Source organism: Eptatretus burgeri, chromosome 6 (genome assembly GCF_056783735.1).
Source record: "Eptatretus burgeri isolate ZD-2024b chromosome 6, Ebu_testis_v1, whole genome shotgun sequence".
In the NCBI taxonomy this organism is placed as follows: Eukaryota; Metazoa; Chordata; class Myxini; order Myxiniformes; family Myxinidae; genus Eptatretus; species Eptatretus burgeri.
In genome coordinates, this window is record NC_140966.1 from 84,754,888 (window position 1) to 84,774,487 (window position 19,600).

At 41.8% G+C, this 19,600-nt stretch overlaps 1 protein-coding gene across 1 annotated transcript in view; it reads right to left on the minus strand.

The window, feature by feature from the left end:
• Positions 1–18,161, minus strand: part of LOC147025226 (prostaglandin E2 receptor EP3 subtype-like) — a 71,855-nt gene extending 53,694 nt beyond the window's left edge. The window contains exon 1 of the mRNA XM_085885980.1: positions 17,881–18,161. The gene's annotated coding sequence lies outside the window, so the exon portion shown is untranslated. The remainder of the gene's footprint in view (positions 1–17,880) is intronic.
• Between the last annotated feature and the right edge of the window lie 1,439 nt (positions 18,162–19,600).

Genomic DNA, 19,600 nt, shown 5'->3' on the forward strand with positions numbered 1-19,600 from the left:
CTTGGCCCTGTGCTTTTTCTGGCTTTCATTAATGATCTCTCAGATTCCCTGGAAAATTCTCATTGTATCCTTGCTGATGACCCCACCCTCGGTCATACCATCTCTCATTCTTCTAATCATCAGTCAGCAGCCTCTTCACTCTCTGCAGACGAATTCTAACTCATTAGAAAACTAGAACAGCACTCAGTCGAGTGCATACCTTCGCCTGGATCCGGATACAGATTCGGATCTTCACCAATATCTAATAAATTTGTTCTTGTTCCACACCCAACCGGCCCACCAAATTTCATTAAAATCCGTCCATAACTTTTTGAGATACCATGCACACAAAGAGACACCTATTTTAACCGGGGTATACACCGGCCCAGTACATTGGTACTCATTTCGCCGACCTCGGTAGGATGACAGGCTGAGTCAACCCCCTGGTATATTAATTCAGTGGCCCAACGGGGCTTGAACTCAGGACCTTTTGGATCCCAAGCCGCTGCCCTAACCACTGCACCAACACCAGGCACATATACATATATATACATATATATATATATATATATATATATATATATATAAAAATATACTGTATATCTTCTTATTCTTTCGGCTGCTCCCGTTAGGGGTCGCCACAGTGGATCATCCGTTATGATCCGCATACTGATTTGGCACAGGTTTTACGCCGGATGCCCTTCCTGACGCAACCCTGGTCGCCTCTAACGACACAGGGATAAGGATTGGGTTTCGCCATGATTCCGGGCTGCCCTACACCCTCTCAGAGCACGGCCCAGTGCAGAGCTCCCGTCCTCGAGCGATCCTCCAGCCCAAGCCTCCGAGTAGCCGGATTACAGGCGCACGCCACTACGCCCGGTTAAATATACCGAGTGTGTGTGTGTGTGTGTATATATATATATATATATATATATATACACACATACACACACACATATATATATATATACACATATATATATACACACATATATATATATATACATATATATATATATATATATATATATACATATACATATACATATACATATACATATACATATACATATACATATATATATAGCCGTTTTCACTTCACCTTAAAAGGTTTAAGATGAATATCACCAAATAAGAGTATTTACTCAGAGAACAAAAGAGAATAAATGACACAGAATGAGGAACAAGAGAAGAAAATTAAAATAACCTGAAAGTGAAGAGGAACTAGGATTTTTATCGTTTGAGGATAAATTGCAACGTGTGCGGAATTGTAGTTTGAGATGTTATAACAGATTGCAGAACCTGATCTTGCAGTACGAAAGCATTCTGATAGCATTTGTAATATCCAGAAGAATTTACAATTTGAGAAGAATTTCCAAGTGCAGAAGAATTTCCAATATCTGGGAAAGTAAAAGATAAACCAACGGGAGTCTTTTTCATCGACTAAACTAGAGGAAGGTTGACACATCTTGTTAATCCCTGATAGCAAATAACATTCCGCGTTGTTGCGAGCCAGCCCTCCAAGTGACATGTTACATTTAACTGACGGTGATGTCAACAACTGTGTGTGTGTGTGTGTGTGTGTGTGTGTGTGTGTGTGTGTGTGTGTGTGTGTGTGTGTGTGTGTGTGATTTCCAAACTAGCCAGACTAATTATAAAGTCCATTGAAGGACGATTGTGTGGCTGATATATATGTAGGTTGGTGGTATTTTGGTGCATTGAGACTGCCTTGGGTACCACGATGAGATGGCAACTGGCATAAGCTGTCCAGATAGTTTGAGGAATCATTTAGAATTTGGCCAGGTTCGGAACAGAATGGAGTACTCCTTTCACAAGGCACTGCGGGATCTTTCCTGTCCACCAGCAATTACCTGACAGCTGAGACTCTGACAAAATGTTACATCAAAGGGACAACTCCCTCATTGGATGAACCCCCTACCCACAAAGCACCTGAATAACAATTTACAGTTGGGCTGGGAATCAACCCCAGATGAAGTGGCCTTTTCTTTTTCTTTACACAAGCGAGGCTCATGGAAGATAAAGGTATAACTGACAGTGGGACAAACATCAAGGGAAAGGAAGAACAGGAAAACAGGAGAGGGAGGAAACACTGAAACTAGCAAAAGATTAATACACTGCCTTTGAGCTACTGTTTGCCCTGGCAGTATTGTCCTAGGCCAGCTAAGAAAGCCCTGGCAGTATTGTCATAGACCAACGATGAAACCCCTAGCAGTGTGGTCATGGACCAACTATGAAACCCCTAGCAGTGTGGTCATGGACCAACTATGAAAGCCCGAGCAGTGTGGTCATAGACCAACTATGAAAGCCCTATCAGTGTGGTCATAGACCAACTATGAAAGCCCGAGCAGTATTGTCATCGACCAACTATGAAAGCCCTAGCAGTGTGGTCATAGACCAACGATGAAACCCCTAGCAGTGTGGTCATGGACCAACTATGAAAGCCCGAGCAGTGTGGTCATAGACCAACTATGAAAGCCCTATCGGTGTGGTCATAGACTAACTATGAAAGCCCGAGCAGTGTGGTCATGGACCAACTATGAAAGCCCGAGCAGTGTGGTCATAGACCAACTATGAAAGCCCTATCGGTGTGGTCATAGACTAACTATGAAAGCCCGAGCAGTGTTGTCATGGACCAACTATGAAACCCCTAGCAGTGTGGTCATAGACCAACTATGAAAGCCCTATCAGTGTGGTCATAGACCAACTATGAAAGCCCGAGCAGTATTGTCATCGACCAACTATGAAAGCCCGAGCAGTGTGGTCATAGACTAACTATGAAAGCCCGAGCAGTATTGTCATCGACCAACTATGAAAGCCCTAGCAGTGTGGTCATAGACAAACTATGAAAGCCCGAGCAGTATTGTCATCGACCAACTATGAAAGCCCGAGCAGTGTGGTCATAGACTAACTATGAAAGCCCGAGCAGTATTGTCATCGACCAACTATGAAAGCCCTAGCAGTGTGGTCATAGACCAACGATGAAACCCCTAGCAGTGTGGTCATAGACAAACTATGAAAGCCCGAGCAGTATGGTCATGGACCAACTATGAAAGCCCGAGCAGTATTGTCATCGACCAACTATGAAAGCCCGAGCAGTATGGTCAAAGACTAACAAGACTCAGGTGCTTATGAACCCCCATTGGTGTACACAGGAATACATATGCAGAACTATTGTGGACAATCTAAACATAAGGAAAAAGGTCTACTGTGCAACATAATGCCATGTTGAGCAAATGCTTAATGAAAACTGTAGGTAGACAAGAACCTAGACGTAAAAGAAACGTTAATGTTTTGACAAATATGACTTTAGAAGACCATCATGTACATGAGGTAAATATCTCTTCAACTGGAGTACAAAGGCCTCCGCTAGCAGGCACGAGAGCTCTGCTTGCCAAGGATCAACTGTCACTTCAGCAAAGAAGTTTGAGAAAGTTTCCTTCCCCCTTTTTGCGGTTACTTAAAAATGTCAATTCCCTTGAGAGGAATCGATCTGGATTTAATGGAATACAAAGAGACAGAGCTCAGTGTTCATGCTTCTAATGTCACCTAAAGTGGTATTAAATCAATTCATTAGCGTGGAGTGAAATGTAATTCTCCAGCGCTGCAGTAGGCCGGGGCCGACTGCCCATCGTGAGGACAAAAGACACACAAGTTCTTGGTAAAATGTCAAAGGGGGTAAGAGAGTCTCAGTCTTTAGGTAATACTAGATGGACAAATCATGATTGTTATTAACATCCAAAATGTATCTTCTTCCCAAGTCAAAAGCCAATTACTGGTCTGTTGTCTGAAAACTGCAAAACAACAACAAAGGAAACTAGAAAGAAAAATCAGAGATTTCAGATACTCACCAGGACTTGTTTTTGTATGGTGTATTTGGTGTGGCAAATAAATGGAGGGATGTTCTAAATGAAAGGTCGTTGATTGCAAATTAAAGATCGAATACTCTAGTTGTAACGGTCAAAGGTCTGAAAAGGTCAAAGGTCTGAAAAGGTCAAAGGTCTGAAAAGGTCAAAGGTCTGAAAAGGTCAAAGGTCTGAAAAGGTCTAAAGTGTCTAAACTAAAGGGTCTTAAGGGTGTAATTTAAGATCTAAAGGTCAGAATTGTGTGAAGGGCATTAAAGGGTCTTAAGACATCTAGAAAGGGTCAAAGGGGTCCACAGGGTATTAAAAGGTCTGAAAGATGTGAAGGTCTAAAGGGTAGAAAGGAGTTTAAAGGTCTTCCGGGTTCTAAAGGATATAAGAGGTTCTAAAGGGTTCTAAAAGGTGCATTGAGGTCTGTAGAGTAATAAATAGTTGACAGGTCTCAAGGGTCTAAAGGATGTTTTGTGTCTAAAGGGTCTTAGGGATCTAAAGAGTCTGAGTTTTTTAAGGGTCTAAAAGGTCTTCGGGGTCTAATGGGTCTTAAAGTTCTTCAGGGTCTTAAAAGGTGTTAGTTGTATAAAGGATTTTAGAGGTCTTCAGGGTCTGAAAGGAACTCAGTGGTCTGAAGGGTTTAATGGGGCTGAAGGGTCTTAGGGGTCTTAAAGTGTCTTCAGGGTCTTTGGAGTCTCAAGAGTTTTAGGGTTCTAAAGAGTCTTAAAGGTCTGAAGGGTCTTAGGTGTTTAAGAGATATTAGGGGGTCTTTTGGGTCTAAAAGGGTTTTAGGGTTCTAAAGGGTCTTAAGGGTCTTAGATGTCTTAAAGGGTCTTGAAGTTTGAAAGGGTCTTGGGGGTCTTAAATGGTCTTGGGCTTGTATAGGATCTTAGGGGTCTAAATGCTCTAATGGGTTTTGAGGGGTCTAAGGGGTGTTAAGAGTTTTAGGCGTCTTCGGCTCTTTATGGGTCTTCATTGTCCTTAGGGTGTTTGTGGTCTTCATGAGTCTCAGGGTTGTAAAGGTTCCCGAGGGTTCGAGAGGTCTTAAAACGTCTTCGTGTTCTCAAGGGTCTAATGTAATTAAAACACAAACTCATGTACCATGCGGACAAACAAACAAATGAGAAAGATGTCATGCACAGCACAATACTTGCGAAATCCATAAAACAAATTTGACCTTAAAAAGTAATTTGTGGTTGAATTCAATGACCAAATACACAAATCCTCTTCAAATTTCAAGTCAGTCAGATTAATATTGACAATTTTAGAAATTTGGCCATTGTGGACTTTTGGCCGATGTCGACTTTTGGCCTCTGTCGACCTTTTGATCGATGTTGATCTTTTGGCCTATGTTGACCTCAAAAATACTCATTCATTGAATTCAGTGACCTGATTTGCAAATGCTCTGCAAATTTCAAGTCAATCGGATGGAAATTGATCATTTTCGAAATTTCTCTCATGTTGACCTTTTGTCTTATGTTGACCTTTTAGCCTATATTGACCTCCAAATAATAGGTGATTGAATTCAGTGACCTGATATGCAAATGCTCTTAAAATTTCAAGTTAATGGGATTAAAATTGAAAATTTTAGAAATTCGGCCTATGTTGACCTTTTGGCCTATGTTGACCTCAAAAATAATAGGTGATTGAATTCAGTGACATGATATTTAAATGCTCTTCAAATTTCAAGTCAATGGAATTAAAATTGACAATTTTAGAAATTTGGCCTATGTTGACCTTTTGGCCGATGTTGACCTTTTGATCAATGTTGACCTCAAAAATAATAGGTGGTTGAATTCATTGACCCGATATTTAAATCTTCTTCAAATTTCGAGTCAATTGGATTAAAATGAGGATTTTGAAATTTGGCTAATGTTGACCTTTTGGCCGAAGTTGACCTTTTGGCCGAAGTTGACCTTTTGGCCGAAGTTGACCTTTTGGCCGAAGTTGACCTCAAACCTAGTTGGTGGTTGCACTGAGTGACCAGATATGCAAATCATCTTCAAATTTGAAATAAATCGAACGAAAATTGAGGAATTTACCAATTTGAAAAAGTTGTTGACCTTTGGCCTATGATGACCTTTTTACCTCAAAAATATATCGAACTCTGTCTGACTCCGAACTCCACCGTTTGGTAAAGTTTTGTGAAGATCATTTTATAATCGTGACCTGTAGGTGGTTTAAGGTGAGCGGACAGCCAAACAAACGAAAACGATCAAAATACTTGTCAAAAAATAATAATAATAAATTGCCAAATAACAAACGGACCCAAATGCAATAACCACTCCTCTGGCAAGGGTAACGAGACCGGCACTCAGTAGAGCGCATACCCCTGCCAGGCTCAACAGTTTACCTTTTGTATCTCACTGGTAGGCCGGATCTGCATCGAACATTAACGGCTTAACCAAAATCGTATTCCCTTATTGTCACCTTCCCTTATTATTTAGTCGAGACGCCAAACAGCCATTTCAGGGCAAAGCATGCTTTAGCATCATTATGAATTTTTTTTGGTTGATTCATCATCTCTGAGCTATCCTGAATCAGAATCAGCCGGGTGCCAGACTCGCACCCTTGAGGAATTTTATTTTGGAGGCGAAAAACAAAATGGGCACCACTGACTTTCGATAAATTCAGTTTTGGGCTATATCTTCACTTCTAATGCACTTACAAACACAATTTTGGTGTCTACTACTATGTTTTAATGCGACAGACAAGGTAAACGTTGATGATTCTCTCAAGAATGGATGACAACAGATGGCGAAATTTGAATTTGGATGGCCAACAAGCTTCAACAGGACACTAACCAAGAAAGTGACCCTGATGACTTTGACCAAAAAGAGCATCAAGCTGGATGGAAGGTCAGTATATGATACCGAATTGATCTACACCCGAGTTATAAGTCTCCAACAATACAGGGATATTGATATCAAGGATGTCCTCTCTTACGAATTGTCCCATGTCCCAGCCTCCTTGTTTGATGAGAGCGGTGCGAGTCAGGCATCCGGCTGATTCTGATTCAGGATAGCTCAGAGGTGATGAGTCGACCAAAAAAAAAAAAAAACTCATAATGACGCCACAACATGCTTTTTCACATTTCCGCTGGACTACTTTGTCGTAACTCGTCCACAACTTTTTGAAATATCATGATGCGTATCGTTTTTGACTCCGTCTCTCAACGGAGAAGAATCACTTTAAAAAAATAATTTAAAAAATTCTCAGATTCGGATTTGGATCTTCACCAAAATGTAATCATTTCGTCCTTGTCACACACCCGACTTGTTCACCAAATTTCGTCCAAATCCGTTCATCACGTTTTCAGATATCCTGCTCAGAGACAGACAGACCAACAGACAGGGGTGAAAAGATTACCTCCATCCACCTTCAATAGCCGAGGTAACATGTCTTATATGATAAAGTGCCAAAAGGAATACATTTATTTTCCGTTTGTTTTTACAGTGAAATAATACATCAGGATTACAAGGAAACTAAGACAAAACAGAATGACATTTGGCCGATCGTGCCTACGTCACATTCTCGTGTTTCTCTGGACTGCAGACGTCAGATAGGATCAAATGGACCGGCAGTAGGATGCCCAGCTAATATGTCGTTTGCACGTACAGGTACAGATAACAGGTGTGTGTTTAATGGTGTGTATGTGCAATATGAAAATAAAACAAAGAGTTTACGTGTTTGCTATTTTGAATTGGTGAGCTGAAACCACTGACGTTCGAAGAGTGCTGTGCGCCAGCTTAATCGAGAGTGGTCACACACTCACTGGCTGTGTGGCACAACTAGCTCTTGATATATGTAACTACGTACTTGGAGAAGGTGGTGTCGGTTTGTTCAGATTTTTAAAAACAACAAACCACAAGTCTCAGTGTTGTTTCAGCACAAAGCCTGGTGGTGGCTTTAACGGTTAAGATGGCCAGCTTAATAGCTTAGGGTCTTGAGTTCGAGCCCCTGTTTTTACCCGTTAAACAACACCAGGTGGGTTGACTCAGCCTGTCATACTTTTGAGGTCGGCAAAAAGAAAACCAGCTTCCTGGAAAGGGGCACTGCATCAGTGGCACAGCTGTGCTCCCAGCAATGCTGTGCACACAATCAGCAGCCACAGGCTGCAAAAGAAATAATAATAATAGTTTCAACCCCCACTGGAACATGATGACTTCCTTTGGAACGGTGTTCCAAAGCTCAAGTGCCAGATGGAGAGCCAATCACCATTGATTTCCGATCTCCTACCTGTAGCAGCCGTTTCAGAATACGTGAGGTAGTTTCATTGATCCAGAGTGCATGAGGTGCATGTGTGGAGGGCTGATGGGAGGCACGTCATGGTGAAAGAGGGATCTCATCAGGCAATGGGCTTCGTGTCAGGGGAAATGGTTGCTCTCACCTCGGTGCCATATTGTGACGTCATTGTGAGATGCACACCTGTGCATGTCATGAAGAAGTGGGTATATGGAATGCTATCCAGAAAACGAGTTTAGAGAACACTCGGATTTTCTTCCCAGAATGGACTTGGAGTAACAAGCAGGCAACTAGGATTTTTTATTCTTGGTGAAGTTGCTAAACAAGAGAAACCTCGACCTTCAAGAGCTATGATTAAAGTATCTCATCAGTAAAAAAAATCAGGATGCTGTATTGTGAAGCAAGCTGTCTTTCAGAGGGGGGCCTCAAGCAGTTGGCTTGTTTGCTATAACACCCTTTAAAGAAGCCAGAGCACATCATGTAATCCGATAAGGTATTAATAAAGAACGGTAATCAGTTTGTACCTGCACACCGTACAGGTACAGTGCATATAACATGGGCTATGGATACATGGTCGTGATGAATCATTGTTATCATGGTCATTTCATGGTATGTTAGTGGCAATGCTATGTGATGCCATCTAATGGTGTAACATATTGACCAGACCTTGCAACTCAAAAATGAAGGATATGGTGGATGTATGAACACAAGACGACATGAATCGATGGATATGGAGAAATTGTACCTTCCTGATGGATCCACAATGCTTCCAGCGACTGCTTCTTCTTCTTCTTCTTCTTTTGTATGCAGCTCGTGGCTGCAAGTAGCATTCCCATTGGCTGAGAGCATGACTGTGCAGCTGATGCAACGTCCTCTATAGGTTGAAGCAGGAATTTGTAATTTGTTTGTGGTGCCGGCGATAGCTTGCCCACTCTTCGTGAAGGGCACCGTAGGATCTCTTAACGTTCACCAACTAATGCTGGCAAACGGGATGCCCAGTTAAGACGTCCATCAGAGGAATGGTACCCATTAATGCCTCGCCTTGCCTGCAATACACCAAGATGGCAGTTTGCAGCTGGGCCGAGATTCGAACCCAGGCTGGACAGTTTAGAGGTGAGTGTGAGTAGCTCTAGGGCATCATGCCAGCCCCAAATGATGGCTCGGGGCACAACAGTCGCACTAGTGTCTCACAATGGGAAAAGGATGATAACAAGCAGATAAGGAACACCATTGAGGTGAAAATATAGCTTTAACACCAGGTGGGTTGACTCGACCTGCAATCCTTCCAAAGTCGGCAAAATGAATTCCAGCTTACTGCAAACAGGGGGTCACTGCATCAGCGGCACAGCTGCACTACTCGAAAATGATGGAGCCAAGCAGTCACCGGCTGCATTCAAATAAATTAAAAAGTTATGTTCGACTTCAAGTGGAATAACTGGTGTAAGACCAGGTATCCAGAGGTAGACGAAATGGTTCCAATGCCATATCTTTAATGGCCCCAAATATTCCCACATTGTGGGTCCTACATATTCCCACAAAGCCCCCATCTACTTTCTCAACAATCCTCTGGAAGAAGTCCTTTCATTCAAGATTCTGGTTCTCACTATCTGCCATGATCTATTCTGGGAAAGCCACATTTCAAACCTCGCCTCCAAAGCCAGTCGCCGACTGGGAATCCTCTGCCGTGCAAAGTCCTTCCTCGGCCCACCTGAGCTCCTGACCACATACAAAGCTTTCGTCCACAGCCTGATGGAGTACTGCTCTCCCCTCTGGGCTGGTGCTCCTGCCTTTCACCTTTCTCGGCTTCACGCTGTGGAAACCAAGGCATTTAGCATCATTGGTATCTCCCTCGGTGAGGCTGTCTTTGGGTCTCTCACTCTCTCACCGCAGGTAGGTCTGTGGTCTTTCTGTCTTCTACCTTCTCTCCGGCCTCGCCCCCCCCCCACCTTTTGTTCTGTCTGCTATCTGTCCTGCCCATATTTCCGCAGGGCGCTCAAGGTCCACCAGCAACCCCCTTCTGGTTAAACTACCAAAATCAAGAATCACTGCTCACCTTCACGCTTTCATTCCTCTTTTTCCCCACCTTTGGAACAAACTCCCACACTCTCTTCAATCCCACTCTTCCTTCCCTCCAGGATTTCAAAACAGCTGTTCACCACCATCTCTGATCTTCCCCAAACCAAAACCATGATCTTTTCTACCCCCGTTAATCCACCCCAAACCCACCTCCTTCAAATGCCCTGCTTTCCTTCCTGAAAGTCCCAGTAGTGTCCATCTCATGTCGCTTGATATAGGTCTTGGGTTGACTGTTGGTTTTATCGTCTTGCCTCAGTTGCCAACTTCCTGATGTATAACAGTCATGGAAATCCCATGAAAGACGAGTTTTAAGAAGAGATTCGATCAAATCAGAAATCTTGTTGTTTATTGATTTTAAGCATCTCCATTTTTGCCTTTTTGATAGAGGGGGGGAGGGGGGTTATACCTGTTGTCAGGTTTGTTTCTACAATTAGTGCCCCTCAGTTTTCATGGTACCCCAGAGTTTTTTCGACCCATCGGAGTGCTAAACCACCATTTAGGTTTTTGTCTTCCTTTTTTTTTCTGCCAATGTCCGAGCTATATCTCAGACGAAGCCGGCTGGGACTTTCAGAATGAAAATTTATATCAGTAATGGGAATAAAAATTAGGTCATGATCCAATTATACAAATTTTACATTTTTTACAATACCTCGACTAATTTTTGTGCAATCAGACCAGCATTGCCCTCTCTAGATAGACTATAGCAAGGCCAATTTACACTTCATTTACATCATACTCCTCCAGGTTAACGGTCTCAGTCAAATGGCGGTCTGATAAGAAAAGAAAACAATATCCCCCTTCCGCCACGCGGCGGGGGATAAAAACTCGATTTTTTTTTTTCATCACTCAATTTTGTCATCTAGCAAGTTTCCCGTGCCAGCACAGGATTCTAAACAGGATCGGGATGCAGGCGGAAAAATGCAACTGGAATCTTCTGTCATTGGGCCGGCAAGCTGGGAGAAGCAATTCACATTTATTGCCACATCTGGTGCAATTTAAATGCTCTAATGGCGGTGAGGTGCTCCATTTGAAACTGTTCGATTGCTGTAGCTTTTTGATGCTAAAGGACAGAAATAAAAATTGTATTTGTGACAAAGCCAGTGACCAATTGCAAATTAATTGTAGGATGCGGAATCTCAAAGACACTTGGCCTACCAAACCGTTCTTGCAACATAATAAGTGTATGCGCATTGAAGTTCTGCACCTATTAGTGTGTTTGTTTCGCTTTCTTAACCTACCTTTTTCGGATTGTGACCTAATTAACAAAAAAAAAAAAACACATTTTTGATCATAACTTCTGATTTTAATTTTCTTAATTTATACTATTCCATCAACGTTGAAGGTAAAGGTCATATGATGGTCCGAAAAAAAAAAAAAAAAACATACCAATCATTGTATCCTGGGCTTACCCTTGGTGATCAGTTTGTGATCACAGATATCTAATTGAGTCATGATGTTTATTAATTCAATCAAAAGAAGCTCCACACCCCACACACAAAAAAGTTTGTTTATCGTTATTACAAAATAATGTTTCTAATGTTTTTTTTTTAGGTAATTGATTAAAATGGAACATTTCGCCTATTGTTTGTTCCATTGATTCGGGCTGCAGAGGCGACTACATTTTGTTAAAAACAAGCAACAAGATTAACTTTGTGAGTTCGGATAACTTGCAATATTCAGTTTGCATGATGGCGCATAAATTAAGTTTTCAGTTTTCAACGCAATTTTGGTGAAAAACAAAATGAGATTCTGAATTTTTTATTTACTTTGGTTTCTAACATGCCAGCAACTCAGCAAAGGCTTCATCAATGGCAGCATCAATGAGATATTCATAGCTTGAAGGAAACAAACTGCTTAAGGAGGTGAAATCGGAGACAGGAACGTGTTCTAAAACGAGACCACTGTGCTGGGTAAAACAACGGCGTCGGTGTACGAGGGTTGTCCACAGGCTTGCAGGCCCAATTAGCCTGGGAATTCTGCCAGAATGTTATCAGAAAGTGTGCAGCGAAGACAGAGTCTGTGATTCTGGCTGGAGGAGTGGAAAAGCTGAACACGTTACTAAGGAAATTCACTATTTACAGCTCACAAGACTTGCTTGAAGGAACGAGCATGATCAAAATTGACCCAGGCATTTTTGGAAGGATTAGTGGTTGTCACAGTTGGTTAACGGCACTGGAAACTTCAAGCAGACAGCGTTTTGAATGGTGGATAAGACATTGTCTGTGTCTGCAGAGAAACTTTAATAAGTTGACTTCATTCTTCCACTTGGTAACCAGTAAACAACACCAAGCATAATGAGATTCTCTAGGATGTTGAATTATGTAAGACAATCAATTATAATTTAATTTCATTATTTCCGTTAAAGCACAAATCCATTCTGACTCAAATTTACTTTTTTGATCCCCATTTGCGAATCACAATTTTAAGCATCGGGAAAGGTTCATGGACTGATTAATTCTTGGAAGAGTGTACTGAATAAAAGGAGTGCAATGCCATGCTGTTCATAGATGTACGGACCTTCCCCTTGAAAAGTTAAGGCCCTGTAACACCTTGACGATTTAGCCAGCGTATGTCTGACGTATGCAAGATTTTGCTAAAACACTGGCACACGTCGAATACGTTATGGGTAAGTTTGTATACGTTAAGAGCACGCTGGCATACGTCGTAGTATGCTGGCTATTTTCGTAGTACGCTGGCATACGTCATAGTATGCCGAGGTGTTAGACAAATTTTCCATGCTTGAAATTCTTCGACGTATGCCAGCGTATGACTCACACGTTCCACATACGCTTGGCCATAAGTTGTAAGCACGTTACGTGATCGTTGACACACGTCGACACACGTTACTTGAAAGTTACTCACAAGTCGAAACACGTCGAGGTAATGTTTAGCGTACCCAAAACTTATTTCTAACCTATGAGTAACGTGTTGTAGGCACGTTACGCGATCGTTGACACACGTTACTTGTAAGTTACTCATAAGTCGAAACACGTCAAGGTAATGGTTAGCGTCAGTGTTCCAGACTCCCTGGTTTTTTTGGGGGGTTTTTTTTCTTCGGCGTGACGGTGATGTTGACACTTCGATTTCTAGTGCAGTTATAATATAATATAATTAATAGGCTGCCGCTCAACGATTTAAATCATAACCGCACTAGAAATCGAAGTTTCAACATAACCGCCACACCGAAGAAAAAAAATAAAAATAAATAAAAAACCAGGGAGTCTGGAACACTGACGCTAACCATTACGTCGATGTGTTTCGACTTATGAGTAACGTACAAGTAACGTGTGTTGAAGTGCGTCAACGATCGCGTAACGTGCCTACAACTTATGCCAGCGTATGTGGAACGTGTGTCATACGCCGAGTACGTCGAGAAATTTTCAACATGCTGAAAATTTCTCGACGTACTCGGCATATGACGACATATGCCAGCATGCTATTAACGTATACAAAACTTACCCATAACGTATTCGACGTATGCCAGCGTGCTCTTAACATGTGCAAAACTTACCCAGAACGTATTTGACGTGTGCCAGCTTGGTTTGGCAAATTTTTCATGCGTAGGCATACGCTGGCTTAAACGTCAAGGTGTGACAGCGGCTTCACACTTCGATGTCTAGTGCGGTTATGATTTGAACCGTTGAGCCGCAGCCTATGAATAGCCTACGCCACGTGATCATTGGCGATACGCTGCCGCGCTATGCACAAGTTAGACTATCGTTGGGCATAGGTTGTGAACGCCGACAACACGCTCAGCATTCGTTGGTATAAGTTATCTATATGTGATTAAAACGTTCTGTGTACGTTACCAATACGTTATGCATACGTCCAACACGTTGTTATACGCCCAAAACTTAAAAAATAAAACATCAATAATGCAGTGTACACCAGCGTTTTACATACATTTTGATACCTTGCCATATGCTGGCTAAAACGTCAAGGTGTGACAGCCCCTTTAGGGGTTTACTTACCTTTCAGGTACTCGAGTTGACAATGATGCTTTATTAGAGGTGTACCACCTTTAATATCATGACAGTTGTTCTAATCCTCTCCAATTTCCTTCAGCTCATTCTTTGTCCGAGTGTTTAATATTTAAAAGATAGTTTCAGGGTACGGTTTTGGATTTTGTCTAAGTCGTTCCGAGGTTTCCACTTCGTGATTTTGTGTTGCCATTGTCAAACTTTCGTATTTGTGTTCTGACAAAAAGTAGGTCCTTGGCTTCCTCCTTCTCCATCTCTCCAAGTTTCCTGCCTTTCTCTTTAATCCTCCATACTTGTTTTGTTCACTCATTCTGTTCAGCATTCTTCTTTTACATCTTCCTCTTCAGCTTTTGCCTGAGAGTTTCCCTTCACTTACATCTTTCACCTTCCCCTCATTCTGTGTCCCAACCATATATGGGACATTTTCACAAAAGCGGGTCAGCTAACGGTAAAGAACAAACTCAAAAATCAACTTTCTTTGATATTCTCGAAATAGTGCTTGAACCCCTTATAAGGCCTAGAAAAATGTTCAAATGACGTCAGCAACGCAGGATCACCATAAGGCCTCTGCACTGACTGGGCAATATATGCTTGATAAAAATTCTCGGACAGTCTTTACCGTCACCTGACCCGCTTTTGTGAAAATGTCCCATATTCTGTATTCTGTCTATGGGACTGACTATGTAGGTTGTGTGTTTCACCATCTACTTGCAGTTCCTATTAATTTGTCTTCCTCTCTGTCCAGCTGATCTTTTGCATTCTTCTTCATATCCACATTTCAAAAAACTCCAACCATTCTTCTTTGTTTTCACATCGAAAGTCTATTTCTCTGAGCCTGGTGTTGGCTTCACGGTTAAGGTATCTGGCTTAAGATTTTAAGATCTTCAGTTTAAGCCTGTCATGTTCAAATAACATATGTTGGGTTGAGTTAGCCCATCATCCTTCTGAGGTCGGAAAAATGAGTACCAGCTTTCTGGGAAGAATGAGTCATGAGAGTATCCTTCGTCAGAGTGGCCACCCATTCAGGGTTGTGCCCCCTCGCCAAAGAAAAACAACCTTGATCACTCCGCACCTGAAGATGCAAAAGGAGTGGATCTTCTTCCTCTTCTCCTGCATGTCTAATCTATACGGAACTAAGCTCCAGTCAAGAGTGGTCAAACTGAGGATAGGATATAATTTCTTACATTCAGCAAGGTGTCACCGAAGATGGTTTAAGCATATGAGCATGGTATCCAAATTTCACCAATATTCCTCAAGTAAACAAGGAGAAAAAGATATAAAATGTCATTGCCCCTGTTGTTTTAGTAATTTTGTTGTATGGAGTTAAAGGGCTAGCCCATATTTACAAGGTTTATGTGTGTGCGCAACTGACTTGGGTGGTAATGTGACATATAAGAACATTTGTGACATTGGCCAAGTTTGAACAAAATTGGAGCACGCATGTCTGATAAATGGTTAGGGACACTTTTCAGGAACAAAATGGCCACCAATCGGCCATCTTGGATATGATCTTGAAAAAAAATGACGTGCTTATGAAAGAGATCATTCAACATATGTGTGCCAAGTTTGAACAAGATCCGTAAATACATTTCCGAGAAATGGTTGAGGAAGAGTTCAACATCGGGTTTTTTTACAACTAAAATTGCCGCCAGTCGGCCATCTTTGATCGCATAGTGAAACAAAATGATGTGCTTATTTGTATCATTATGTGTTGTCTTCGTGCCAAGTACGAAATAAAATCAGTCCATACATGTCCGAGATATTGTTGTAGACGCACGTACGCAAATTGAGACCAAATCCATAAAGCCCCCATTTTGGACGAAGTCTAACGGGGGCTAATAACTTTTTAACCAATGAAGATAAACGTTGCAATGTAATGGAGAAGATAGTTTTGGAAAAACTTGCTAAAAACCTGGAATGACACACTCAGAGACTTCACTTTAAACCCACTTGACTTACTCTCGTAAATCTTGATTCACCACCAAGCAAAAGAGTGATGAGAGCCATTTACCATTTAACTTGCATTTGCTATGAAGGAGGGAGGGTACAATATTATGCCTGATATCAACTAAAACTTGCTACAAGTACTGGAGTTAACAATGACGCTTTATTAGAGAATGGATAAACAGTTGTGAATTTATCAAAAGTACTTGCCACAGTACTTTTGAAAATATCATATCTTATGGCCGGAATGATGCGTCAGTAATCCACACCTCACACCCCTTTCCCCAACCTTGCAAAAGAAGAGGGGTAGACGTTGACCACCGAGGAGTCATACTCATACGTACACCATCGTTAGCGACATTCTATCCCCTCATTTATGAAGTGCTACACACCACTGGAACAATGATGTCATGTGACAAGCATAAATGATATTGACTACCAAGCGATCATAGACTGCCACCATGAGGGTTTTAAAGGAAGTGCATGTTTGTATCATGGAAATATGTAAACAAACGAATGGGGATGGCTTGACAGTGGGAAAGATTATGAATGAGTGTACATCATATTCTTGAATATCTGAATCGTGCTTTGGAAGATGCTCTTAATTGAGGTGTATCAACACATTTTGACAACTCAAGAAGCTTTAAAGCCTGTGATCCAGGGAACACTGTGCTGGCAACATGATTTGTTTTGGTTTTTAAGTGAAAGGAAATAATAGCGTGAAATACCGGAGGACTGTAAAGTGAGCAGACTGGCAAGAGAATAGCAATGAGTAAACGGGCATACACAAAACAAGATAACTATTGACCCGATTCACTAAGCGAGTGATGTCACAGCGGAAGGTAAGGCTCCGCCATATTGAGTGGCAAAAAAATCATGGCCACCACGCACGTGTCACGCGAACTTCTGGGCGATTTCCATGGATTAGATGATATTTCTAAGAAGAGGTACTGTGAAAAACTGAAGCTGTGTGGTTTTAGAGAAGATCCTTATATTATTTCAAAGAATAAATGGACAACAGAAAGGAAATTTTGGCCTCAAATCGTTTTCCCTGACATCTATGTTTACCTTGTTGAAACGCCGAGTCCTTACACTCAAGCCAGCCTGAAAGCCTTTAAGAGTATGGACGCTTATTCATATTATGTCGCCGGGTTTGTTAGTGACATAATCTCGATGAAAACTGACAAGAACTGTATTATCGTGATGGCAAAGGTAATATAAGGCTGTTTTCTTTCATTTCACTATTATTGTACTCGTTGTTGCTTGTTTTGTTCAGCAACCAGCGTCACTTTTTTTGAACCTGACTGCTGCCACAAGTTAATTTTAAGTGAAGCTCTTGTCTGAATGCTAAGTTTGTAGAAAATCTTCGTTCGTCAGTTTGCTTATAGATACATTATATTTTTTCCATGACAAACATACTGTATAACGCCACACACACTGCTGTGGATATTTCCAAGTACTAGTTTTTTTATGTATTATACATATCGATGTGACTTTCTGTAGTGAAAATGTGACACTGATTTTTTTTTTTCACATTTCTAAAATGCAATTTAAAAAACTATTTAATTTAATCTGCGATGTAATAGCAATAAGACAAGTTTCGAGGAAACAACAAAGAACTGTGCGCGTTAGACGGCTGTGAGAAAGGCGATCTCGCCTATCTCATTCTGTCAACAAAACAAGGGATATAACGCATTTTAATGATACAAATCAGACAATATTTTGTAACCACCGGCTATTTAATACCAACTACTGAAATAACGTGTCAGAAATTAGTTACATACCGGAGACAAAATGAAGGCCGCACAACCAGTCATGTTCGCCAGGTCGCCATTTTTCTCTTCTCAGAACCGATATCCAAAGATTTTGTGTCTACTTCGGCGGGAAAGCGGTAAAACTGCACTCCAGAGCCTTTACTATATGGCCGAGTACATCCCGGGGCACAACAACTCTTACCCATTTGCAGAAAAAAAAATCGCTTGCTTGGAAATAACGGTGTAGTTGAAGTGGAGACGATCGGTGTTATGGACGCGGTAATGCCACTCAATATGGCGGAGCTGCCACAGTCACGTGATCGGTGACGTCATCTGAATAAGGCCCATTGGAACAGCAAATAATTATGCCGGATTATTACTTCACAATCATTTATTAGATTTCAAAGAGGATGCTGATCCACATCTGGAAACAATTAAATCACAGCGATTAACCAGTTACTTAAACAGTGTGTGTGTGTGTGTGTGTGTGTGTGTGTGTGTGTGTGTGTGTGTGTGTGTGTGTGTGTGTGTGTGTGTGTGTGTGTGTGTGTGTGTGTGTGTGTGTGTGTGTGTGTGTGTGTGTGTGTGTGTGTGTGTGTGTGTGTGTGTGTGTGTGTGTGTGTGTGTGTGTGTGTGTGTGTGTGTGTGTGTGTGTGTATTCTTGGTGTCACCTAGGAATTTCAATTTATTGTAATTCTTGCCACCTGGGGAAATTGATGAGGTGAGAGGTGATTGGTTATTCCCTCCAATTACTGATGAGAGACGTGATTGGGTCTTGATATTTATATGTTAGCTAATGGCAATGCATATGGTACAAGCTTGGGAACCTCGGTGGTGTGTATTTCTGTCTATGCTGTCACTGAAGACTCACCAACAAGTGATGAAACCGGTCCAGTGGCTGAGGGGGTATGTAGCATTGGGATTCTTATGTATGTACTACTTGTGAATGTCTGCAGCTGTAGAGGAACCCGGGTAGGGTTTGAAACAGCAAAGGGCTTTCCATGTGTGGCTTAATGAGCATGGGGGTCAATATATATATATATATATATATATATATATATATATATATATATATATATATATATATATATATATATATGCTGTTGTTGTTAAGTTTGCAGAGTGGGGGTTAGATATTCCCATAGACCCGATATAAATGTATAGAATAGTGTGGTCCGTGTGCGAGTAGTTAGCCCATCTCAATATATTAAGTGGGGAAACGTTAGCTGAAGAATTCTCATTTGAATGTGCACCATACAGGTGGTGGTGTGTCTTTATATTTAATTAGGGATTATGGTTAAGGAAATTGTGCATATAACCTCTATGGCAATATTGACCGGGTGGGGGGGGGGGGGTGGGGGGGCGCCAGGAGACTCAGCAGGAGAATGAGGAGAGGAGAATTTGTCGCCCCCCAAAGGGTGGAGCTCAGATCACCTGGGGGGGTGGGGGCATTGTTTTTCGTTGCCCCGAGAGAAGAGGGAGGAGCCTGATCGGGCAGTTGGAAGTCTGAGAGGATGGAGAGAGGCTGAGGTGAAACTCAAGGGAGGAAAAGAGTACGGAGAAGAGCTTTCTCAAAGGAGATCGTCCTGCCTACCTGCCTCTTCTCATTTTGTCTTCCTGCCTTTGCCCTGTGCTTCTTCGTCGCTCAGAGCCTGTTCGTCATCCTGCCCATCATCTCATCATCCCTCACCATCGTCCTGCCCATTGTCCTCATCGTCTCCTCATCTCTGCTACCACCAGAGCTGAGCCC